At 40.5% G+C, this 27,396-nt stretch overlaps 1 protein-coding gene and 1 long non-coding RNA gene across 3 annotated transcripts in view; one reads left to right on the top strand and one right to left on the bottom strand.

Moving 5' to 3' along the window:
- The window catches only part of LOC138688953 (uncharacterized), a 45,155-nt gene extending 19,125 nt beyond the window's left edge, over positions 1 to 26,030 (bottom strand). Inside the window, exons 1-2 of the long non-coding RNA XR_011327746.1 lie at positions 25,929 to 26,030; positions 23,873 to 24,035 (exon numbers count right to left, since the gene is read on the bottom strand). This is a non-coding gene — a long non-coding RNA (uncharacterized lncRNA). The remainder of the gene's footprint in view (positions 1 to 23,872; positions 24,036 to 25,928) is intronic.
- A 102-nt stretch (positions 26,031 to 26,132) lies between these two features.
- ORC5 (origin recognition complex subunit 5) overlaps positions 26,133 to 27,396 on the top strand; it is a 73,158-nt gene continuing 71,894 nt past the window's right edge. Inside the window, exon 1 of one of the 2 annotated variants that reach the window (XM_069801793.1) lies at positions 26,133 to 26,186. The gene's annotated coding sequence lies outside the window, so the exon portion shown is untranslated. Of the gene's footprint in view, positions 26,187 to 26,566; positions 26,900 to 27,396 lie in introns of those variants that run through there. The other variant, XM_069801792.1, reaches the window with a different exon arrangement.

Below are 27,396 nucleotides of genomic sequence, written 5' to 3'. Positions count from 1 at the left end.
CAGCCGATAACAGACCGAATGTGCCAGCCGCATGTGTTTGTACTGCCTCACAATAATTTGCTGCGATTAAGGCTTTTCTCAGGGAATAAACACACATTTTTAGGGCAATTCCAAATGAATAGTTCTGTGCCTGCTCTCTCCCGGTGGTGACTGAGGAATGAGGAGCTCTTTTCCTCAAGTATTTTCTACTGATGAGCCTAAATTAGTCCTCTCCAAGCGCTCTGCTGCTGTCACAGGACTGACAGAGCTAGCTCCAAGACTGGATCAAGCATGATTTGACTGAGTTGAGGGGAGAGGGAAGGAGGAGCTGAACTGCACAGCTACGCTGCACTGTGTGATACCTTACCTGACTGTGGTCTATTAATGGGTGTCCCATCAATTGTCCTCTATTCCCACTAGTTCAGTTAATGTGAGTTAATGTGAACATTTCTGTGCTGTATAATCACATCAGTGACTGCAGCGGAGGCATTCCCTAGGTCTGACTGTGCCAATGAGATGATATTCAAACACAAGGTTAGGTGGGATCTCTGGGGTACTTGGCACAGGAATTGCCAAGGGAATGCTCTTCAGTTTTGTCAACAAAAAAATTGGAGTTTACTGAAATGAATTTCTTTCATCAAATTTGAAACTGTCATAAATAACCATTTTGATCAGAAAAAATATCATCAAAGCTGTGTCTAATTTCTACGTGTGGTTTGTATCAAGTGCTTGAAAAATGATTGCTTTTCAGCTGGAAATTAATTTGAGGCATGTGATAGATTTAAAATGTTGATTAGCGCAAAGGTAGCAGGTGCCTCTGTGCCCTTGCTGTACACTGTTCTGTTAACAGCAATGGTTCAGTCTTTCTGCTGTTTCTACAGACTGAATTAATGCTGCATTACCCCACAGAGGCAGGATTTTCTGAAGAAGGGCCTGTGGAGAGAAGAAGCCACCTTGTGTTGCTCATGGTGGGGGTGGACACAGGCGCTTGTGGGAGGTGGGAGTATGGCAGTGCTGGGCAGATCCAGGGCTCCGTTTTTTCATGCAAAGAGAAGAGGATGTTTTAACCTCTCCTTCACTGTGCCTTGTCCCACTCCATGTTCACTATCATAACTACTGACAGGTAAATGGAGGCAAACAGCGGTGAGTTTGATTCTTCACTTTTTTGGCTCTATTGGCATCATTCAGTACTATCAGTTAAATCTGGTTTGTTTGATGATTACAGCTGCAGGTGCCTTACCAGTTTCTGTTTAGATTTACTTTTAATCATAATGGATATCTTGTCTGACAGAGGTTCCAGTGGCTGTGTATGGCACGTTTGAGCTTTCTGTGTTAAAGAAGAACAAAGAGAAGAACAAACAGTGGGAAGGCAAACCCAGGACAGGGCAAGGGAGACACCAGCAACTGTATTAAGCCAAGCTGTAAGGACACATAAGAGAAGAAAGTCAGTCCTTGGACACAGCAATCACTGTTGAATTGAATAAGGCTCATGTAGGAGACATTTGCTGAATGTGACTTCCATCCTGGTATTCACCTCATCTTACACTTTTAAATCCATCTCCCAGAGTTAAGCTTTCGCATTGTTGTCAGACTGATCAACAGATATGTGTGCATTGTATTACCAGGCCATCTTTGTGCTGTCTGTGAAATATCAGCAGGCTGTGTCCCTTCCTAAGAGGGGTAGATTTTGAATTGGTTTGACTTCTCAGGGCTGGATTATTGCAATTCTTTGTTTGCAGGAGTTACCAACCGTGTTATCTCCCAAATGCAGATGATACACGATGCAGCAGCTCACAGTCTTTTGGGCACTCAGTTGTTTCAACCTAATGTTTGCATTTTAAAGACTCTGTGCTGGCTTCTGATGAAATTTCATGGCAAGTTCAAAGTCCTGCTACTAGTATAGAATATGTTGGATATTACACCGGTTCCCTTTGCTGTCTGGTAACATGGTCCTCACTGCTCAGCAAGACCATAATTATTATTCTAAGTGTATACGCAAGGAGAGAGCGTCTGCTCCCTGAAGGGTGTCTGGTCAAGGAACTTCCCAATGCAAAAGGGGATGATAAGAAAAGGAGGAAGACACAAGCAAGAGGGCACAGAGACCCAAACCTAACCAACAACCAATACAGGAGGCAGTGATGGGAGTCAGTCACACTGATTGATAAGGATATGTGGACATAATAATGTTTCTTTTGGTAAGATTATCTGATCCAGGATCTTGTCAAATGGGATGATAAGTAAGAGGGGAAGCCATAAACCAAACAGACAGAGACTCAAACCTGGCAGACAGATGCAATGTAGAAAAAGGCAAGAAATCAACCTTGATGTGAGCAGCCAGCAAGGCAGCCTGGATACAAGGGGAAAATTACTAAACCAAAGAAATTGTCTGCTTAAAAAACACTGACAGGCAAAGTCCTGCCACCCTGGAGCCATGAGCCTGGGAACCCGAAACAGCCTTGAAAAATGCCACTGGCCTCTTGGAACTGCAGCCAGGGTACCTACAAACTGGAGACCTCGGAAGGGGCAGGCAAAATCCCTCCTCCCATCTGTGCAATGTACTTATGCTCCCTGCATGTCGCATCCATTTGTTGTGTTTGCTGCTGACCCGACATCTAAAATTGCAACAGCTGAAGTACTATGGGGGTCCTCATCCATTGCTATCCCAAAATACCTCAGGATGTCTCAGCTTGCTCTAACTTTCATTCTTTCCTCGGCTTGTTTTTGTTTTGTTATTCTTTTGCCACTTTAATGATATCAAAAGTTATCAAAAGGTAACTCTGAAAGACACATTTAGAAGGTAAAGGCCAAAATTACTCCTGTCTTCCCCATCTCTATCAGCAAGTAATTCAGCTTCTACAGTGTGCTGCCTGGTTTTGCCATAGCTCCTTCATTTGTGCCCCTGGTACCCGATGTTTATGAGCAATGAGCCTGTGACATTTAGCTGCTGAAATCAGCCCAAATTGAATGCATTCAGCCACATGCAGTGGAGACTGAGACCCTATGGGAAGCTCAGAATGATGCACTCAGAGTAGTTGTTCAGACTTTGCCATGCGTGAAATACCCTTTTATCAAAGAGACCTCCATCTCCCTCCCCAAACCCTACCAAAATACCTGCAAATATTGAAGCAAATGGCAGGTGACCTCTGCACCCTGGGGAAACGATCCTCCCTTGCCTTCAGTACCACATAACTGATGAAATGGAAGCTAAGCCTTTTCTTTCTAAATTGCATTGTTTTTTTCTAAATTACTTCCTTCTCTTTGTGGGGGGAAGTCTCAAAATCATTTTGCATATTTGCAAAAATTTCTAAGCAACATGGGGCTAATGCTCCTCAAAATGTTGAGGCCTGAAAGCTTGAACTGTTGTTACTGGAGAAACAGCAAGAAAGCTTGAGAATAGCTGAGGATACACCAGGACTGTGTATTAACACATGGGCATAGTGTCTTGCTAGTGAAAAACTATTTAATACTCAGAAAGATGTTCCCCTTTTGAGTTACTTGGTTCTTCAGATTACTATAGAAACACAACTAATCTTTTCAGAGGCCTGGTCTGAAAGCAGAAGAGAGAAGGGGAAAGACATTGATGTATAGGAAGAACTGAATGCAGTATATTGCCTTAAAAACTGGTCTATAGTTTTATTAAGTTTCAAAGTTATCTTAAGATGATTCTTAATGCCTAGCAAATGACTATCTCCCACTCCTAAAGAGATAGTTACTGACTTTTTTGCTGCAGTTGTATGAAATAGATTGATCATGGAGGATTATTTATTATATTTAAAAGTTACTTGGCTCTATGTCCTAGCCAGAACAGAAACCAGTATTCTATGTTTGAATGTGTATTGCTTGTATAAGAGATAATAAGATTAGAAGCAAAAAGGTGCAAAAGTATGTCAATAGCCTGAGACAGAAGAGTAGCTTATACACTTGCATGCACTAAAACCAAAACAAACCAGTGGTGGCACTGCTTTTTTTTTTTTTTTTTTTTTTAAACTGCCTGCTAAAACCTAGAAATTTGGGGTTGGATTCTTAAACCCAATGGAAATTAAAATCCAGCCCCATGCTGCAGAGGCAGCACTGCTGAGCAGGGCAGGCACTCTTCCCCTCATCTCTCACAAAACCGTTCAGCCTCTCCAGTCCAGTTGTCAATCTCAGTCTGTTCTTTCCAGAATCCCTCTCATAATTTGTGTTACCAGAGAAGTGAACTTATTTCCCTGTGAATTATAGACCATGGACCAGGGCTGGATGCCTTTCTGGAAGATAGGTTTTTGCAAAACACAGCTAAGCCCAGTGCCAATAAACTTCAATGCGTCAATTCTAGAGGAGGCGAGACTAGACCATTCAGCTGTCTCCTCTCCATACTCTGGATTTTCTCCCTCTTTCCCCTTGCATCATCAACTATTTTAAATTCATTTGGGTTATTTAAAAAAAAATAATCTTTCTCTAAGTAGCTTGACCCATTTGCCAGATATCCTCTTTCTGTTCTCTGCTGTTGCTTTACTGTCTCTTGCTTTCTTCCCTGCAGATGTAAGGAGGAATTAAAAAGACAGACTTTGAATTGTTTTCATTTGACTTTTAGTTGCATATTTATGCTTTTGCTAGATACAATGAGTTAGCTCATAAATTAGCATTCCCCTTTATATTTAGGGGAATTGCACTGTACTGTGTGATCATGTATGCCTTGGAGATCATTCGCCAAATAAACTTAGATGACCTAATTATAAACACACACTGTTACCCAATCCAGCCACCACTATAACCAAAAGAGGAAGTATTTCTCACTTTATGGATGTGTATTCCATAACCTCTGAATATAAGGGCTGGAGACAATCCAGAATTGTTGCCCTCGGAGCAGTAACAGTCCTTGGTCAGGTAAGAGCAGAGAGCAACGGGAAGCTGGGGTGCCCTCAAACTAAACTTGTATCTATTTCTTAGGTCTTGCCAAAACTAGAATTCACACAATGTTATCCATACTGACTTAGGTACAGCAATACCATCCTCTTCATGCGAAGACAGTTTTCAATATCATCGGGGAAATAACGATTCTGGCAGAATAGGCACCCACACATCCAGAATATGCATTGATAGTAGGTTTCTAGTGATAAAACTGCATCAGTTTAAAAGAAAATCACACTGGTCCAGTTCTAAGTCTTTCTGATGTAATTGCTTTGGGAACTGAAAGCAATGGAAGACAAACTATACTCTAAATATTTTCTGACAGGGAAGGTTTCTAATCATTCAGGTGAAGAGACAGGCATCACCATCTCAGATTATGCAGTTTCTGAGTAATCACAACAACCCACCAGGGAAGAGAAGTCATTTCCCTGAGAAAGGCACCTGAACATCTTTTCATCATTTAGCATGTACCGCTACATTTCCAGATTTATCTGCTGAAGAATGCTAATGAACTTCCTGGCTTCCTGGCCTACTTGTACCCTACAACTCTGACAACAGTGGTTTTTTAATATTAAGTAATGTGGCATATTAATTAATAATTTCCACAGGATCACCCCAAAGAAGATGACAGTTTAACTGCAAGAGCTGTTATAATAAGATGCTGGATGCAAAAATTCCTGCTCCAATCTCCCTAAAACCTAAAATGACCATGCAGATAAGTGAGAGGAGACCTGGAGGCACAGGTACCTCTTTGTGTGCTCTTGTGCAGGCAGATGCAAACTTATTTCTGCTCCGAGCCTGGAGTCAGCCCTGCACTGTGCTAACACAGCACTGAACCAGAGAAGGTGCAAGTCTCTCTTAGCAGGCTGTGTGTGTAGGGGGGTGAGCCTTATCTTAACTGTAGCTGTGCAGCTTCTCCTTGGACACAGATCAGCACAGCCTGAAAAATTCACACCTTACGCACATGGCAAAACCACTGAGTGGCAGACAAACAGAGCCCGATTTACTGACATGGGTGGGATCCATACTCCAGCTGATAAAGCACACTGCTTCTTCTATGAGGACTTTGGTCATGCTGAGAAAAATAATAACAATACCTGTTTTCTCTTGTATTTGTTTTAGAAGGACAGTTTGCTTTAACACTGGGGTACATTATCTTTTAAGTAGTAAATATCTATAGGGACGCAACCTGAGTATGGAGAAATGTGTTATTATTTAAAGCTTTCCAAGATGATTGGACTCACACAGTGAGAAAAGTTTTGAGAAGAAAATCAACTTACAAATTATAGCAATTCCACATCAGAGCAGGTGAGGAGAGATATTTCTTACCGATAGAGACAAGGCTTGTGTGGAGACATTACTGCTCCATTTGGCTGCCTGATGCAGCTGGAAACAGAGAGAAGAGCTTTCAGGCACAAAAGCCATTAGGGTAAGATGAAAAGCACACCCCTTTTACCCAACTTTCTGCTGATCTAATAAGATGTTACCACCCCCTCGAAGGTCCACCTTGCTTATATTCTTAAATCATCACAGATGTGAATCCTATTTAAAAAATCCTTTTCTTGAACATTTTACACTGAAGTCTATTGAACCCAAGAGAGTCTTTCTTATGCCTCAGACAATGGAGTCTCGACTTCTTAGCAATCTCAGAAACGAGTAGTTTCATTCAGCAGCAGATCTTTGCACTGAAGAAAGACTGAACAGCATTTTTTTCTTCTTCAGACAGAGAAAACAGCAACTGTTACTTCTGAATATTCCAGTCTGTCTTACAGGGAAACTTCTGTATTTCATATTCTGGCTTACTATCAAAGACAGAAAAAAAGGTCCAAAAGGTCCTACTTCTTTGACATCAGCAGTTCAAGGATGCTTTTCCCTTCCTGGCTGCTGGCTGTGCTCTGTGAGAGTGAACCAGAGCTCTATACGAATTGGACCAACTAAGAGCCATGCAAACATGTTACTAGACTGGAAGTTCAGTTAAGTGAAATAAAATAGGGGAAGTACTGACTTTCTTGCATGTCCTTCAGAGGAAAATTAAGGTGAGGCTCAAAACATCTAATTCCAGAATTTCTGGATCAACAACTGTAGGTTAAAATGCTATTGCATCAGGTGCATAAATGAACCAAACTGCTGCAGCCCAAGTCCCAGCGAACTGGCTGCACAGCTCTAAGGCTCCTAGGATGAACTTTGTTAAAGTCTTCATGTATCTCTTGAAGATTGTACCAGTCAACATGCCTTTCTATATAGTTGCAGTTAGTGAATCATATTAGGCATTTTGCATACTGTTATTGCTCTCTTCAGATGAGAGTGAAACAAAGTCAGCCGTTCCTCAAATTAATATCCTTGTTCAGAGGCATTTCAGCTGCCTTTTGTCCTAACCCAAGATGCAAAAAGAAAGATTTGCGTAACTGAAGCATACTTGGAACTTACATTAAAAATGTGGATTAATTATGATTTGAGTATTACTTTGTTCTGTATTTCTCTGAAGATGAAGACACAACATCTGCATAAACATGCATACAAAAGTAAGTTTTTTGACTCACATATACAAAATTCATCTGCAGGTAGGATTGCAGCTACTTTCCTGGCAAAAAACTCTCCAAAACACTTGAATATAAAAAAATAAGTCTAAGACAATGACAAATTCCTTTAGAAATGTTCAAAATTCTTCATGATTAAATAGTAAATGATGAATATTTCCTTGTAGCTGCAGTATGTGTTACAGCTTTAAATTATGAAATGTGCAGGAGCAGTGATCAAAAATCTCCTCCATTAATAATGTCTAATGGACTACTTTTGTACAGGTTTAGGAACAAGGCGCTACTGTGCATGTGGCCACGTAGGCAGCATGAACTCGGTGGGTCTGCTGCATCCCAGATGTCTCAGAAATACGGTGCACAGAAATATGCGAGACCTAACTGCACTCTCCCATCTCATGTCATGTAGTTGCACCACCCACCCTTCATCTGGATCACAGCTCCGTTGCTCGTGACCAGTGCTATCTCTGCTCAGCTAAGAATCTAGCCTGAAGAGAGATGGCCAATACATGATATAAAATGTCTGGGGTATGTACAAAATACCCCAAAACTCGTTGGGCTTCCTATCACGTCTTCTCCTCAAAACTCTTTCTTAACATCAAGCTTTAGTGAACCTCTCTAAATATAGGACACTACTGCCTTTTTGGAGATTAGGGACCACCAGCCTTCAAGCTGACCTAGTGCTCTGTCAGTGGCCAGTCCACCTAAAAACACAGCCTTCCTGACCTCATAGTGCAGGAAAGGAACAAGAAATACTATACTCAGTGAGGTCATGAGTGATCAGTTACTCAAAAATCCTGATAAAGAATGGACAATTCCCATGCTTACTTTAAACACATAGAAAAGTTGCTTTGACTGCCCTGAACTATTAAGTATTTTTAGCTGGAGCTCCTGAGCTGCAGTGTATTTGACTGCAGTTGGCACTGATATGAGGAAATCTGGAAATTCCTTTGATTCCAAAATTAAATTTGGAGAAACTTTATTAGGGTTTTTATGCTTAGCTGAAAACAGACTGAAATAAAAGTGAGATGCTGTTTACTGTTACAGGAACCAAAATATCAAGAGTTAAGAGAATGAGGAAGGCAGACTCAAGTAAATGTTAATTCCTTATGCTCAGACAAACTTTACTCACAGGCAGTACAGAACTAAGAAGACAAAAAGTTTACAGGCAGAAAGCATTCTGATATCTTCCCTGCTACTAGTGAGGAACTTGAATTGCTTAAGGGTTGTTTGATGTTTTCTGAAGGTTTCTTCATATTTTTTTAGACTTTTTAAAATCTAGGTGTGTTGGGGCCCCTCCAGCAGTATTTGATGATGTACAGATGTTGAAACAAAAAACTTGTAGCATGGACTCTGTAAATTCAAGTATAGAGGTTGGATTAAGGAGGACTTAAAATGACCATTAAAATGTCCTTGTTACACTCACCTGTTTCAGTCTCTGTTCATGTTCTCTGTGCTCTTTGCTCTGTGGTGCTAAGAATATATTCAAAAGACCAGGTTGTTTCTGATTTGTGGCTGTTGCAGAGATCGGGGAGCTGAGCGCTGAGCGTTGCGGGTTTTTTTGTGAGGATTTTTTTTTTGCTAGGAATAGAGTGGAAAGTGGTCACAGTTTTTGTTACAGAGATGATCTGGATAAGATGGTCCCTGTAAAAAATTGCTGAAGATAGATACCTTATCCCTGTGGTGGCAAGAAATTATATCTGCTGTCAGGTTCACATGCTTTTTTGGGCACTCAGAGAGAGCTTCCCACAATAGCGGAGACATGTGGGTGAAGACAGTTTCATTTTGGCTAAGTTGCCATAGGGATTCTGCAGCTGGAGCTGCAGGAGAGCAGGTTGTCACTTGCTATTAGCTTTGTTTTAATCCTGCGGCCAGTATGCATCTCAGACACTGCCTGGTTAACTCCTCTGCTGCTGATGTGGGGAAGGACAGCTGCTGGGGAAGACAGCCTGTGAGCTGGAATATGTGCACTCAATTCTTGCCTCTGCTGGAGCTCACCTGGTCATTTGTGCCTTATTGAAGACTCAAAGTAAGAAACGATAAAGCTGTAATAAGGATTAGTCAGTCAGTAGACTTGAAATTAGGAATCCATTGCAGCCAGGCTACACTGTCCCATTGCCGTGATCCACTCTCATTTAAGGACATGCAGTGCACTGGAATAGCGTGCTCTTAGCAAAGAGACCAAGGGATGATTAAAGTACTGTACTTGATGTCCACAGGTTGTAAAGGACACTAGTACCTCTTTATATTACTTTAATAACTGCCCATTCTTAGGGTAGACTTGAAAAATTTTGCTTCCAGGTATGCTCCAAGATATGTTTTCCTCTCCCATGCCTGGTGAGAAGTATGCCCACATAATCTAGAAGACAAGCCTATGAGCTGCTGAAAGAAACATGGCATGTAATTAAATGAGAATGGTTGGGCTTGCCATTTGCCTTACTCACTTCAGTTCATTTTAATTGTGTCTGACACTCAGTGCTTTGTGTGTTTCTCCAGAGACTGGAATGGATGTGCTGGACATACCATGGACAACAAAACCTGGAACTAAAGAAATGCCTGAGTGGCAGAGAAATCCCAAAGAAGATGGACAAAACTGCAAGTATTTTGTCATCAAACTAATGCTTTGTTAAGTACTGTGCCCAGTCCAAGTCTATGTGGATAGATCAGTAAACCCAGAGAATGGCCTGGGGTTTTGGCATGTAGTGCACTGTTCTGAATGATATAAACAACACAATTTTCAAAGATCCTTCTTATATTAATGCTAAACCAATCTCTTGTGAAATAGTCCCCTCTTCTTCCAAGCCATTGTAAAAGGAGGAAAAATAGGCAGAAGGCAGGAGCCCTGAGCAGCCTCCAGCCTAAACACAGAAGGAGATGAGGAATCCAGTGCAGGTAGTTGGCTGAATGGAGGGAAAGGAGATGGCACTGATGCTAATCAATGTTTTTAGTCTCTTGCAGAGTACATACTACAAAAACCAAAGAGGATAGTTAATTCTTTTTAAAGACAGTTTTAACACTTAATGGAAACAGCGAAACAAGCTCTGGTGAATTCAATGGTTCGGAAAGTCAGTGTGAAGCAGCCCTTGTTTGTCTTGTCTGCCCCAGAACAGGCTGCCCCCTGCCTCTCATTTCAATTCTAATGAAGACCTGCATTTGTAAGGAAGACAGGCTGGAATCCAAACTTAAGGCTTCTATTTTTGCCATCAGTAAGGAGCTGTATGAGCTTTTTTCAGAGCCCTTACCTTGGCAGGAATGGCTGATATTAGTTACAGCCTAAGTGATACGGTAGAAGTGTGAACATCAGTCTTCCTTATACTGCATATACTTCATGCTAGCTTCCTTCACAGGAGGTTTAGCAACTGATACAGTACATTAAAAAATCAGATGTTTTTCCCTGAGGATATCACATGCAGTAATTAAATCAAACACACATAAGAGTTACACAGGGGGGTTGACAATGCATTGGAAACCACTGTGCTTCAAATACAGGGTGATGCACATCAGTTCAGGCTGATCATTTTTTTCCAGTAGAGGTTTGTTCCAGTGCAGGTTGCTCAATTCTGCAAAGATTTAGGCATCCTGGTAGCAGTTAAGCATATGCTTTACATTAAGGATGTGAATAGATCTACTTTGTTTCAGTGTAATACCCATTTATTTAAAATGAAGCATATGCTTGCTCGTTTGCTAGTCTGTAGCCAACTTTCCTAGGATGAAACCCTAGGACAAGGAGAAAGGAACCAGAAAGATCTTTTATGCCCCCTGAACAGGCTGAGCAGCATTCAAAGCAGAGGCAAACTTCTACCCTCTGCGTTCAGCTAGAGCTCCCATCAGCAGAACAGGGCCACTGAAAGGCAATGTAGCCACAGTTTGAAGAAAGAGGATGCAGAGCATCCCAGAGCCTGGACCATTCCAGGCTGAATCTGTTTTCTTCCATCCAGTTAGTGTGAGCTCACTTTGTATGAGCCAGCTGAGCTAAATGCTTTGGAGCTGGGTGTGAGCAGGGCTTTGGTCATCACTAAATGTTGTGGCACGTGGCCTCCCTGCCTGCCCGGGTTTGTTGATGGAGACTACAGTGCTAGCCAGGAAACGCCAAATAGTTGCTAAGTGGGCTATCAACCTGACTGCAATGTAAATGATACAACAAAAAACATTGCAGAGGTTCTTTCCCCTCTCTGCATAAATGCAACTCAAGTGAAATATTACAGTTTTAAAAACTGACTTGCAGATATCTTTCTGCTTTAATATAATGCTTTGGAGGTGAAACATAGCTTTGGGGTAACAGTGGGAGCTCCCAAATGAATTTAATACCAAAGCAATACATCTGAATTTTGTTTTAGAGATGCACTAGAAAGCAAAAGTGCTTTCTTGAATGAAAGCCTGGTTATGTGATAAAATTAATCCTTATTTAGGAGAACACTCTAACAAAGGCTGAGCAAAGTTCCTTCACTTTTTCTGAGCTGCAGCTGTAGATACAGGTTCCTTGTGTTAGCAGTTAGACTAGATGGAATCACTATCCCACACAGCCTGGAAGTTGTGAATTGTTCTTAAGGAAATAGTATGTGCTCGTTTGCAAAAGGCTTTTTAGCCTCTGAGGTTACTAAGGAAGGCACAAAGGCCAAACTGACAGTCTCCACCACAGGAGAATGGGAAAACAGGTTACAGACATGAGGAAATTTTTTTTCCTGTTCTGTGATCCTGGTGGCTATGTGTAATGTGTGTCTGCGGGCCCTGAAATGAAGCTTAGCTCGGGATGCTGCACAGGGACGTTAGGATGCTCTTTAAACCTGTTTTGAATAACCCTGTTTCCATTCTCCACCGACACATTTTTGGCAGCTTGTAGGCACTGCCAAGCCCTGCAAAGCACTGAACTAGGGGTCAGTAGCAGGGGACTTATCTTTAAACATACAGATTCCCTAATTATTTCTGCTTGCTCCCCCATGGTTTCCTCAACGCTTGTGGAGTTTCAGAATAGAACTACTACTAAGAAATGAACTCCACCTGGACCAGCTGCTGGCTAACAATTTCACTGCTACCTCGTGATCTATACTAATGTATATTTTGGCTAGCAGCAGCAGGTATGAAGCAGCCTCTTTTTCTTTTTAACCTTCTCCTATCTTCTGGGAACATGCAGCTATTTATAATACTGCCAGATGTTCCAAGAAGGCTTTCCTGCAGCATGTGTTCATCCTCCATCAATAACTTTGCATGCAGAGTGTGGGATCATCCCTGCAATCTGTACCAAGTTTTTTTATTTCTTGATTTATGTCTTACTGTCATGGAGTCAAGTGTGTTCTTTTAAGCCAGTGCTGTTCATGCAGTGACTGTGAAGGACAGGAGAAGGCTCAGGCTCCCCAGTGCAGTAGCCCACGGTGCCAGGAGTCTAAGCAGCTTCATTTTCACCACTGCAGCACCGGTCCAGCTCCACATGATGCTGCAACATGAGTAGGAACCTCCTTTTCCCCTAACAGCATCATGTTCTCAGGCAGAAAGGGCAAAAAGAAGCAGTTTCTGGACTCACCAGCTACTTTTAATACATCTTTTGCATTGCAGATGATGAAGCCAGGTAGCATTATGTGCTGCAAGCATCTAATCTGTGTGGGCTTATGAAATCTGTTTATTTACAGTCTGCATGCTCTTTGTATTTAACACAGAATTCTCAGTGCTGTGACATAAATCTTTGTTTTAAAATCAGCTGTCGAAGAAAAAGTCCAGTAAGAAACCGACTGATCAGTATATTACAAGAGGCATCTGCATCTTGGTGCTTCCCAGAAGGTCTCCCCAGTTATCTGTTGCTTGGTGGAATGTCTAAGCACTCAGTTTTGTAATTCAAGTAATACGTAAGGCAGCTCTTTTTAAAACAGAAGAAGCTGAGAAGTGGCTCTACTGGTAGGCAAAATGTGTCAACCATGGCTTTCAAATATGTCTAAGTATTGGGCTAAAGTCAGAAAGTCCACAGAAGATCAAATCATAATTCATATTTTGCATATATGTCCAGTAATAGGAGATGATTTGGGATGCTTACAATTCAGGGTGCCCAACATGAAACCCTTAAGGGACCTGGTGAGTATTAAGACATTTTTGAGAATTCAGTTTTTCTAGGATGTCACAGGAAAGTGCCACAAATCCATTTTAATGTTTTTTTTTTAAATCCAGACAGCAGTGCTGGTTATTTGGTGATACCAAAGCACACAGTAATTCAGCACCACTGAGTTTTTCTCTCCCCTCAATCAATGTAATACAGCAACATCACTGACATACAAGATTAGCAAATTGCCACAGCATTCTTCTGAATTGTATTTTCATAAAAAATGAATCTTGTATAACAAGATCAGGATTTAAGCTCACTCCTGTGCAGACAGACCACGTTCTCTGGTAGGATTCTCACCATGACTGTAATGCCACAGCGTTAGCCATAAAGGAGCAAAGATTTTGAAAGACGATAAAGAGAGAGGGGTGAGCAAACCTGAAAATAAATTGCATGATAGAAACTTTTAAAACTCCATTAATTGAGATAATTTACCTATAACAAATATATACTTAATGGAAGTTATTTGTTGCTGATTTGCACAACACCTAAAAGACGTGGTTATGAAAATCCAAGGTTTCTTCCATATTTTGCATTGTTGCTGTTATGAGAATCCAGTGCTTGAAATCAAAGGTGCTGTATAAAAAAGTGTAATGAGATGTAGAAACAGGAATCTTGTAAATTCTAATACAACCAAAATCATATAATTGACCATGTCATCAAGTCTCACTGGAGGCTCAAAAAAGCAATTGTATATGATTTGGTTATCACTAAACCTGTAAATCTATTCTTACAAACGCTACCATGTGCTAGTATACATTAGTCATACCAAACTGTCACTAAATGTTTGAAGAAAGCTCTCAAACAATTAATAAAAAAAATAAAGTAACATTTTATTAAGTTACAACTGTTTAGTTTACTCCTTAGATCGATGAGTTGGAGTTATTCATAAACTGAATTGATACTTATTGTGATGTAAATTTGAAAAAACAAAGCTTTGGCAAAATAGTTACCTTGTATTTCATCTCCTGTTAGCCTGAAGGTGTAACAGCATGGAAATCTGCTTTAGGAAGCCCAGAAAGCGAGCTTTCCCCCATTACATGATGTCCAAATGCTTCGGTAGCTAACTTTTGTAGTGAGGGCTTAATCCTTGCCAATTCTCAGACACAGCAGCACTCACCAAGTTTGGAGACATGGGCACTGGGCATAGATAAGAACCTGGGACAATTCTTTGCTGGGGACACCAAATCACTGGCCACATGTGCCACTGCAGGGCATAAAGGCAAGACAGATAACCATTGTCCCTCTGTTATCCCCTTTCAGAAAGATGGTAATATTACAGCTTTCTTCTGTGAAAATGACTGAGATGTCTCTCGTCAAATCTGTCTGAATCACACTTGCACTTCTTGTTTGATTGTTCCAGATTTAGTATATTCTAGGTCAAGGCTATTTCACTGCCACTATCTGAGCTGTCACCAAAATGAGTTATATCTTCAATTATAGAAACACAGGGGATATCACACCTTTTGTTCATACTTGTTGTGGAAATGTTGTCAAGATTTAGTCCATTCTTACATGTTTCATTTCACCCTGAACTCCAGAAGAAAACTAGCATGCTTCATCATATAATAACAGCATTTTGCTGGATGGCTTGCCACTCCTTTGCTCTAAACCGGCATCTCTGTTTCTCGGAGATATTTTTGTTAGAGTGTTACAAACTATTTTACTAGTTGTCAAGGATATATCCATACCTATCACAGCAACTCCTGCACATTCTTATTTCTCATTTGATGCTCACATCTCCAGAACTCTCCATCACAGCCTTATTTCACTGCTCTCTGCCCAGCATTCGCACTCAGCGAGCTCCCACTTTCTGCCTTCAAATATTCTTGTCTACTACTCCCCAGAGTCCCTCTGGTCTCCTCCTTCATGGCCCATTGCTGTCATACATGCTGTTCCCCTCTGGGCTGTTGTGTTATTCCTAATTCAGCCAGTAATTTGCACATTAGAATATATGTAGTAGGCATAGCAGACCACGGGATGTCTGCCACTGCTATACATCTTTTGCAGGAGGATGGAGAAGGGAAAAGCAGCAAAGACATCTCTAATTACTAACTTCCACTGGAAGTAATAATATACCAAGCAAATGTGTGAAATACATAGGCTTCTGTATTTTTTGAACGTGTGACAACCCACCAGGACATACATGAGGTCTGCAGTACTGGGCATTTCTTCCATGCCTGGATTCAAGAATTGCTGATGCAGCTGGTTTTTATTTGCCATGGCAGTCTTGGTAACAATAGCAACTTAAAAATTAACAACTTTGACGTATCAGTTTCTGAAGTATGCTGGGTTGGAGCAGAGGTAAGCATTCCCTTTTGAGCCACAACCATATTTTGATCAAGACACATTCAATATCGTGACTTGATTCATAAATAATTGATGTGGCTGTTACACCATTTTGCCTTTGATCTTTTCAGAATGAAACAGAATTCAACACATGCAGTGTCTTGACATGTAAACTAATAAAACTGAGGTATCAGCATAATACATATTGACACAAAGGCAGGGTCTGGCAGCATCACTGGTTTCATAGAGAAAACAGTTACTGTACTTTGGAAGTTTGAAATCATCGGTTGAAATGTCCTCAAATGAAAACTGGTTTTACTCATAGTTGAGAGAATTCTTCTGGATAGAGTATCAGCAGGTATTTTTTTCTTTTAAATCTTCTCATGTTCTCTACCAAATAAAAACTTGGCTCCTACCTCTATTCTAGCTCAGCAATACTAACAACTCCCTCGCTCTCTCTCTTCAAGTCAGTGCTCTTTTGTACAAAACTAAAAATCACAGCCTCTCTCTCACACGTCAGTCTTCGGAGACTAAAAGTCATGCTGAGCTGAAAGGGTCTAAACCAGAGTTCCTAACCTGCCTGGACTCTCCCTCTCTTTCTTGACTTTCTGTGGGCAACATCTCCATTCTGATGGTCACTTGTAGCCCAAGCACCATCATGGATCTCTTTATTCTCAAATGATGTCGCTATTCAGAACAGGACTTTTGCACATATAGCTCATGACCACACACACATCTCGTCATGTTTTAACAGGAAATGTTGCCTGCATCTCTGATCAGCTCACGGTCTCAACCAACATTGTCCTTCCAATCAACACCACCTACACTTAAAAACGTTTTTATACATCTCCTTAAATACCAGCAGAGCTATCTCTTTCTAATTCCTTCCTTAACGCTGCCTTTTGTTACAATATATACCAAGGAAAAGAGAAAAAAAAAGGCAATAATTAGGCTTCCACTACACTATGATTATGGCTTATTCTGGGGATCAGCGTGATCTGTCTCCAGTCTGTCTGTCTCCGTCTTTTGGACTGCAACCTCATGCATACGCATAGGAACAGAATATACAGGTCATAGTTATGAAGTGTGTGATCATATCTTGGAATGAAATAATATTATACAAAGATCCTGGGGGATGGTGGGGGAGAGTCATCAAAACTAGCCTGTTGATTGTGAACTTCTCACATGAAGCTGTAAATTAAGGGGCCAACAACTGCTGGACATACAGATGGGGAACACCAAACAGAAGCTTGAAGGTGGAATATGATGCTCAGTATATGTTATCAGTGAAATACTGCATGTGGTTTCAGAACTGATTTTTAAATACTCAGTTTTAACTATTAAAAGAATAACAAGCAAGAATATTGCTTGCATATCACGAGCACAGGGTATACCTGACTATGACACCATACTAGTAAGTAACGAGAAGAAAAAACATTTCTAAGTGCAGCAATTCTCAAAGGCAGCACAGATTTTTCTTTAGATAAAAGCTGAGTATAGGTTGTGTAGGTTAAGTGCTAGAACGCTTTGAGAAAAACTATGATGGTTATAAATATTGACAAAGTAGCTGAAAGACATGAAGAAGAAAGAGGTCAGTCCTACATGGTCATTTATTGCTACCCAAAGGGTACTGTAAGGAAAAAAAATCTGTATCTACCAAGGTTTGTACAGCTTTTCTCACCAAATCATGTATTATTTATCAGAGTTGAAAGAAACCACAACACGCTGGTGATAAATGCAATGAAAGATCTACTACCTAAAGCTACCTTGCATTCCTTTGCTCATCATTCACCAGACACCTTTTTATTAATAGAGTGAATTAGAAATGGAAGATTATTACATTATCACTGTTAGTCTTACTGGTTAATTGCTTTCATTTTACAAGCAAATTATTTCAGCTCAGTACAAACAGCAAATCAATTTTTTTGCTTACTGTCATTAGAACTAATCAATAATGAATTAGGATTATTAAAAATTATTAGCACAGAATTTTTCTCCTCTGCACTTATTTAAATGCCAAATTTATTTTGCTGAGAGGTTGGCATAAGACTGAGACAGCTGCATGGCCATGGAAAATAAGCTGAAGAAAAAGTTCAAGCTGAGAAGTAGACAGGATTTCTTATTAGTCTCAGTAAGCAGTCTATCTGCCCAGGGTGAAATTTAGCTGCTTTTTTACTTTTATAGATTAAAATTGTGATATTAAAGTTTAGTCCACAAATGTGATGACTCCATTGCTGCTTCCTCTTACAGCCTCGATATTTAGTTGATTTTCTATTTAAAGATTACATTCATTTTCAATTCTACATTGACAAAAATGCATTGGGATCTCTCTCTCATAATTTACTGGAAGCTAGCAAAAAACCCCCACAGAAATGAAGTCGAGCATGATATTGCTGTGACTATGAAAAAGCAACTGACTCAACCACTTTTAAAAGAATACCAAGCCCAGATAAAAGAAAACCAGCTCACAATGAATGTTTCAGCAGCTATATGCCCGATTCAAGGAAAGGAAAACTCTCCCAACAGATTATGCTCCCTGGGAATGTGAAACCTGCATCACAGATGATGTCATGGGAGAAAAAAAAACACTTCAAAGTTTCTAGGATGTTGTGTCCCAGCACAGAAGACTCTGTAACTGCGGTAAAGCTGTAAGCCAAGGCTGTCAGCACACTCTGTTTAGGGTACCTCAGGATATGGGCAAAGATAAATGCAGTGTGAGTTATTTTTTTAATATAAGTGAAAACAACTTCAGGTTTACTTTAATTTACACTAGTATCTAGAAAGCTCCTGTATAAGCCTACAATTGAGGAAATGTGGTTGAAGTAGAATTAATGACAGAATTAATGAAGGTGTTAAGAGGTCTCTAAGGAAGTGTCTGTGCAAACTGTCCATGGTGGTACCCCTGTTAAAACCACACAATTCAGTCAATGTGGCTGTGCAGCCCTTACCTTGCCCCAGCACAGCTACTTGTATCTGGATTGGAGCAGTAATGACCAGATGCCACGGTTTTGGTTCAGATGACCCATGAGAAACTGGGATTACAGATTTTGCATATCAGAAATGCATATAGAGTAACATCAGTCATTAGCTACTCTCCCAGTCTGGACCTGCATGTCTAGTTTTGGTTAATTTCTTGTTAATCGAGGTGCCTTACCCTGCTGTCAGTGCACTTAATAGCCACATCTATAGCTTACAACCTGTCTTTGTACGTAACACAGCACTCTGGCATTTCTCCTGTTCAGGAAACAGTGATGTGAGCTGCATTGCATCACATTGACTGGCTGCACCATGCACATATATATGGTTACATCAAGCATATCCTCACATGATACTCAGATTCCATCTCTCTCTTGTGGTTCAGCTTTCACACGTTACACTTCTAGCAACTTCAGGCATTAAAACGATGTGGGAAGCTATCTTAATCAATTGTAAACGGATGATTTTCCTTTACAATGATGTGATACCTTGTCAATATTTCCACTACCAGATTAGTAGGAGAACACGCATGGAGTCATGTTGACTATGTTTAGAGAAATTTGGCAAATATTGCTGCATTTCACAGCAGAAACTTTGCAAGCCCCATCAGTGAGCTATATAGACCAGAAAGGCTTGGAGGTACTGGTTACCGCCCTAACTTCTGCCACAGAGAAAAAGGTATTGCAGCATTGTGAGAGGCAAACATCTCCGAACATGGCAATCTGTTCAGATGCAGTTTTGCTTTGAGGTTTCACTGGTGCATGATGGGGTACAAACTTAAAGTGGAACGTTTCCTTCGGCTGGGCCATTCCTGCTTATTTTCAATAAACTTCTACATAGCTAGTACCATAGATACAGAAATTCTCCTATAGATATATTTGAAATTGGCAAGTGGATACAAAAATGAAGTTGGCAAGAATGTCTGGACTGATGGAGACACTCATGCATGTATGCAACACAAAACACGATCATAAGGCGAGCTGTATTAGGAAAATGTATTGCCTGTCTGTGACACCAAACTGCTGAGCAATGTGTCTTCACCTCTCATTTCACTGATGGGCACAACACTAAGTGCTTTAGTACAGATTTTGGAGCGCTGATTTTCCCTGGGTAGCTGCATACTATGATATTTTAGGAAATAAGAAAAGTAAGGCATTACAAATAATGTCATGAAATGGAACATCCCTTTAATTTACGACTTGTTAATGTGCAGATGCATGCTTAGTCTTTTGAAACTCTGCAATGAAAATTATAACAAAGCAGAATTGGGGAAATAAGAAAACATGAAGACTCACCTCCATCTTCACAGGTTAGCTGAGACAAATATTTTCTTTTTGGAACTACAGATATGGTATTTAGGTAGCCAAATTGCTGCTTAGTGGCAGACACAGAAGAGCAAAAGTCTTTTCACCTAAAAGTGACTGCATTTTTTTCAGTGCTTTTCCTCTGAGTCTGTCACTACCCTGTGAAAAACCAAACAGCATTATTTGAAAATTCCACCCAGTCCCGACCCTAACCAGGCTCCTGCAGGGACAAGAAAGTTGTTGGGGTTGTTCAGCCTGGAGAAGAGAAGGATCCGACAAGACCTTATTGCGGCCTTCCAGCACTTAAAGGGAGCTTATAAGAAAGATGGGAACAGACTTTTTAGTAGGGCCTGTAGCGATAGGATAAGGGGTATTGTTTTTAAACTAAAAAATGGTAGATTCAGACTAGATATAAAGAAGACATTTTTTACAATGAGGGTGGTGAAACACTGGAACAGGTTGCCCAGAGAGGTGGTAGATGCCCCATCCCCGCAAACATTCAACGTCAGGTTGGACGGGGCTTTGACCAACCTGATCCAGTTGAAGATGTCCCTGGTCATTGCAGGGGGGTTGGACTAGATGACCTTTAAAGGTCCCTTCTAACCCAAACCATTCTCTGATTCTGTGATAAGAAACAGTTTTCAGTTTGATTCCAGCATAAAATAGTTTTGCATATTGAAGCATGTAAATAAAACCTCGATTCACCTGAGAATAAATATTAAGAACATAGGATTTTTCTAACACTTAACTAGAGAAATACATAGATGCTTGCTGGTGATTTGCTTAAATTCTGCATGCCATAAATATCTGCTTTTTACTGAATTCTGAAAGAGGATTGATAAGTCACTAATACATCAGATGCAGTCTCACAAACAAAAGTTCATTTTTCTGAAGTGCACACACAAACGCCAGTTATGGAAAGCCAAGTCCAAAGTCAGATGCCTACTTAATTTAGTCTATATGCAGGCATTTAGGCAAATAAACCAAGAATATGCAGGTAGAACTAACTTCAGCTAGAAGTGGTGTCACTTTGGTATGACTCACAATCTGAATATATAATGATAAATAAAAGGTTTTGGTTACATACATGTGGTGACATCCATCTCCATTGGTCCTCTTGGTTTATTAAGAGTGTAATGTAACTTATAAAAACTCAGCAATTTTGTATGCAAAAATGATATGCTCTTGGTGAAGCATTGTCTGTACCGACATAACTGCAAGCTGCTACATACCTTCTTAAAGAAATACACATTCTACTTAATTGAAGAGGTTGGCACTAGTACATCATTTTCCCAGAAAAATAAATTTGAAAATAAACAGTGCCGAGAATTAATGGAAATGTAACTAAAAATTAAGCTATCTCCAGTATGAATTGATGTTGTTTATTGGAAGTTTGAGGAAAAATATTTATTTTTTCTCCTTCACCTTTAACAGATTGCTCCTCTTGGGGCCTAAATTCTAAGCAAACTCTTATGATACTATGCAGCATATTTGTCTGAGCAACCAGCTGAAATTTTAGCAGTATTTGGCTATGATGATATATTTATCAAATCTCATTTGGAGATCTGAAAATCTAGATGGTTCATCATATATTTCTGTCTGCAAAATCCTCTGCATTAGATACTATGGGAGTATTTCATATATAGAATTACTGTTTTTCATAATAATGAGTTATAAATGAGAGCTTAATTACTACTAATTGCTTGAAAATCCACTGTCGGTGATTATAATCACTAATGATTAGATTGTTAAACATTCATCTTTGTCTATCTTTAGCAAACTTAGTGAGAAATTATGGATCAGATCCTCAGTTTCTGATTCTACTGCTAAGTGCCAGTGGAAGAGAACCTCTGCTCACCACTGGTGTTACCCCCTGGCACTGACACGGCTTGAGTGGAAGACCGCAAAAGATGTGAAGGGAATATAGTGCATTCCTGCAATCCACAGCCCACAGAATTGTCCGCAAGGACTATTTATCCTGGTGTAACTGAATATTTTAGACCAAATCTCCTATTACAAAGCCTAACTACCCTTGATCTTCCTTGTTTCAGTGTCAGGAGAAAGAGGGGCTGACACCTTGAAGGCACCTAATAACTTTTGCAGTTACAAGTGCAATGTGGGCTCGCAGATAGATTTATCTACCTCTGTATGATTTCAATTGACATTAATTAATAACTGTTAGGCTTCTGGTGGGCATTGAAAATGTGTTCAGACTGCTTTGTTAGGCACTTCAGCACCTTTGTACAGCTGGTGCCTACAGCTACTTTCCCCAGAATGGCCAGCAGCAGAGTAGGTGTACTTCAGACTGACTGAAGTTATCTGGTCCAACATACTTTTGCCCTTCAAATGTTCTTTTAGTATGTATTTAATTATGCATTTTTTAAATAACACACTTGCAAAACGATACCAATTGGAATGACAGGTTTCCATCTGGATAAACATTAAGGAGTTTGCTTTTATTAGTGTATTTTACTGAAGTTTGCGTTCCTCTATTGCAGTATTGTACTTAAAATACTTATTTGCTCTTTTACAACATTGTCCTTTAGTTTAAGCAGCTCTTTGCCCCAGTTTGGTGTCTATTCTTCAACAAGGCTCAGATCCTACCCTTATTTAGGATGTGTCAGAAAGCCATTAGCAGATAAAGCTGGAACCTTTTTAAAAGTTATTGCAGGTATCTTTTCTCTTTCATTAAGGTTAGTTCCTCTACCACAGTGTGCACAATGAACCACTTGAGATCTCTTCATGCACTTTGAAGAAAAATCACCCAGTTTATATTTTAAATAATTTCTGCCTGGGAATTTAAGTTAAATGGACGACTTGTGTAGAGGAAGATGATGACACTATCCACTGCCTCGGCCAAGAGAGCTGTATCATCCAACAAGGCAGGAAATGTAGTTGCAGTAATTTCTTAAACAACCTCAGTGATGCTTTGAAGAGAACACCTTTCCAGAGCAATAATTTCTTATCTTCTTGCTCTTCATCAGAGCCCTTTTCTGCACCTCTCTCAGCTCGAATTGACTTTTTTGAATAGGAAGAGACTGCTGAGTAATAATCCAGATCCAGTCTCAATAGTGTCCTGCATAATGGCATCTCTGGTAAAATGTATCTTGGAAAGATTGAGGAATAAAAAATGAAATACTGCACATATTCTATATACATAATTCTCTCCCTATAGTTCTACATAGAATATGTATATGTTTTATACACAGTTCTATGTATATATGTATATATAGAATTACATCTATAAATTAAAGAACCTAATGCTGTAATTCATTTAAGCACATGTTTGTAAGTTTACAGAATGAGGAATCCCAGTGATTTTAATGAAATCAGTGTATATTCTATAATTAACAATTTTTGCTGAAATGGAGCTATGGATAAAAAAACTTAAGTGAAAATTGATCATTACTTGTACTGAAAATCTGTTTGACAAACAAAAAAGTATTAATATAAAATATTTGACCATGAACACAATGAGAAAAAATTCTCTCCTGTTGTTATACACAAGTTGCAAAACTCAGTTTATTATTTGCTTTCTCATTTTGAATATATTTTATATTGTAAGCAACTAATAGTCAGAATAAGATAAAAAGACATGCGAAAGCTTAGTATAAATTAAGAAAACATTTAAAGCTGTGCAGAAATGTATGTTCAGTAACAGTATCAATGAAAAATGTGGTCAATGTAAGATGTAAAGTGAAACAAAATTATTATGCTACACATAACCAGCTAGATACTTAGGCATGAATCCTATCTCTAGCAACTGCTACTTAAGAGTTTTGACCTCTTGAATGAAAATAAAAAATCACACTTACTAAACTTAAGCCGTTTTACTGGCAAGTAGAGACTTCCTGTAGGAATATACGGACACTGATAGGCCTGAGAAATTGGACAGAACTGTTCAACAGTCTTCTGTAATAGTTACTCATCTGCGCAAACAAGAATCCAGGATTCTGTATTACCTTCTTCAGGTCAGTCCTGCAAAAACATAGCATTATAGTCCCACCATTTCAATCAATACAGGTATTCTTAGTATTTTAAAATTAAAACTATACAGACACGTTTTCATTATTTAACTCATGATAATAATCATGCCACTTGGGATTAATAAAAAGCATTATTACTGGGTATTTTGTTTGAATTTCAGACTAGAGGCTAAATGAGACGGTAGTGGTGGTCCCACTCAGTTAATAAGCAGGCTTTTGGAAGTGAGGCTGCAACTACTGAAGTAACCATTCTTTTGGTTTGGTTTAATTTCAGCAGGACTGTTTCCCTGAGGTGGCTCTCTGCGTAACCACCCAAATCCTAGGCCCAGGAAATAGGTGGAAGTGGAGGCGGACCAGCGAGAGTGAGACTCTCCTCTTTGAGGCAATATGGATTTATGTTGTGCTGAAATGACCCCAGGAGTGACTGCAGCCTGCACCATCAATGCTCCTAGAGAATCAGGAGATAGCCACACTGTCAGCAACCACTGAAGTAAAACTACTTGTTTAAAGACTCATCCCTCATTTTAGGATTCTTGATCAATTCAAAGCCAAATCTAAGATTTGTTCAGATGCAAATTCTGAACATCACTAAGAACTGCTTCTGAAGTATTTTATTTCAGCTCCCACAGACTATACAAACGTGGAATTTCTGAGACTCCTTGCAGTTATTACATTTGTTTTTTTCTGAAACATGGCCTATCTGTATGCAGAGGAATCTGCCCCAACAGATTTCATGGTTTCAAGAGCTAGAAAAAAGTATTTCACTCTGTTGGGAAGCATGTGCCTTGATACGACGCTTTAAAACTTACCTATTACTCCAAATTAAGATTTTTTTAACAAGCAAAGAAGTGGACTGAATTAGTAATACTACAGTTTTTGCCGACACATATGCAAACCCAGTAACATTAAAAATAATAATTATATATATATTATACATAATACTATTATTATGCTTTGGCAAAACTGTAATAAATAACAGACCATTTTAAAAACATGAGTGTACACAAATTGGTGTATACATAACCATAAATCAGAACTAGTTGCATCTTTTTCTGCTTCTCTTTTCCTAATTCCATTCAGTATGGGTTTGGTCCATTAATTTACAATATATCTGTAGATCTGAAATTCTGTTCAGGCCAAGATATGATGATTGTGCATGCACACATATATATACACAAAACCTGTCTGTTAAAAATTAATCATGCTTGATTCACACAGGATTTATTTGCTTATTTAACACCTCACCCAGCTCAGACTGCAGAGGGAGAATATCGCTTTAGCTTTCATAACGCTGCATGCAGTTGTCGTATTTATCCCGTTAACACAATGTGCAATGTTTATGCATAATACAACTTGAACTGTAATCTGAATGTATTACTGTGTGCTTTTAGAGAGCACTGTCTGCAAAGCTTGACTGGAGCAGGGACTCCACAGCCGTTCCTTCAAGCTGTGTTCTCTATTAACATAAATGAGTTACACGTACAATTTCACGTCAATTTTCTTTTAACATGTTTTCCAGTTGTGAAGAGAGGATGGATGCAACACCTCCAGACCCCTCCTGTGACTGATGCCCTTGTCCCCTCAGAGGATGCGCCCTGAAGCTGACCCTCATCCCTACGCATCCCACCAGAGACACCAGACGCCATGGGCTCGTCTGCACACCTGTAAGGGAGGTGGCTACACTAACAAATACCACAACAACCACATAAGCACCCACGACTTCCTTCGGACTCTACGCCCCAGGCCTAGGCCTGACCCCCTGAGACCAGCCGCACCGCTCTCCGCCCCAGTGACACAGCGTCCCCTACGTTAACCTCAACATCCTCCTCTCCCTGCGGGAACTGCTGCCAAGCGGCTTCAAACACAGGGCTACAAAGACACCTACGTCCAGGGACGTGCGTTATACGCGCCTCACCCCGCCGCGGAACGGGCAGCGACCTCCCCTCACAACGGCACCACCTCGCCCGCCCTTTCCCGCGCTGCCAGACTCAGGGCAGGGACAGTCAGTTTCACGTCGCTACGGCGCATGCGTGCGGGCTCCGCACCTGCGCTGTGTCCAGGGAAGGCGGGGGCTGGCTGGTGGTGTGCGCATGCGCAGAAGGCGGCGGCGGGAGCTGGCGCCCGGGCGGTGTGGGAAGCTGGGGTGAGTCGCCAGGCGGAGTGGAGTGGAGCGGGGCGGCGGGGCTCCTTCGGTCCGGCCCGGCGCGGCCCGGCTAGGGGGGCGGCCAGCCGGTTTCTGGCGCTTGGGCGGGGGAAGAGGAGGGGAGTGAGGTGGAGGGGCGTGAGGTGGAGGGGCAGACCTGCTCCTCTGCGTGCCGGTTGGGAGCGGTGGGGTGAGGGCGCCGGGGTCCCGGCCTGCGGCGTCAGAGCTGCCCCCTGGGCCGAGCCCGCCCTCGGCCTCACGGCGCGTGGCGGAAGGAGCCCTGGGCCCGGGCTTCGCGGAGCGGGGCCGCGCTGTGGGGGCCGGGGGCCGTCACTCCCTCCTCTCAGCCAGGGCACGGCTGTGTCTAAATTTTTTTCTTTTCATCCTTCATAGTTACTCCTAGCTCATTTTTCAAGAGCAACCTTAATCAAGCTATTCAATTTTTTGTATCACCATGCCATTTTGAATAGATATCTGAATAGATACGGTGGACAGGTGGGCAGACTGTTATAATGGGCCAAGGCTATTTGTGTGGTTGTCTATATGGGAAATAATTTGCCTGATACATACAATTTGTTTTTTTGATAGCTGCATTACTTTGATTTCTGATACTTATTATGTGATTGACTTGTTTATTTTTCAGGTTGCTTCAGACTTAGAATTTCTTGGTATCTAACTGTAGTCCTGGTTAGGTGTGATATGATTACTTACAAGTACTTGTAATTTGAAGTGCTGAATTTCATTATACTGGCATTGCTTCCGTTGTCAGGGTTATCCGTTTTTCCTCATTAATTCCACTTGTTTTTCTGTTGATGATTCTACAGTCCTAATTTTACTTCAGAAAACACTGAAGGCGAAGTGTAAAAATAATAGGAAAAAATCTTTCCTCAAATGTATTTATGGAAATACTTAATAGAGATTGGTACCAAAATGAACTCTATTAAGTATTTCCATAAATACACTTGTATTTATGAACCTCCTTGTAGCCCAACAGCTCCCCTGTCAGTGCAACCCAATACTGCTTTTTTTCTTCAGAACAGTTTGTTTTCCATTTCCCATGCTATTTCTGATTTCCTTCTGCTAAACTAATCTTTTCTCATGTGGCATTGTACTTATGCCCAGCGTAACATATATGGCTGTAAATACTTATATTTAAATGTGTTTGGAGTACTTTTTTTATTATCTTTGTCTTGATAACTTACAGACATAT

The sequence above is a fragment of the Haliaeetus albicilla genome, chromosome 14 (assembly GCF_947461875.1).
Source record: "Haliaeetus albicilla chromosome 14, bHalAlb1.1, whole genome shotgun sequence".
Lineage (NCBI taxonomy): Eukaryota > Metazoa > Chordata > Aves > Accipitriformes > Accipitridae > Haliaeetus > Haliaeetus albicilla.
This window is presented reverse-complemented; position numbering and strand designations above follow the sequence as displayed.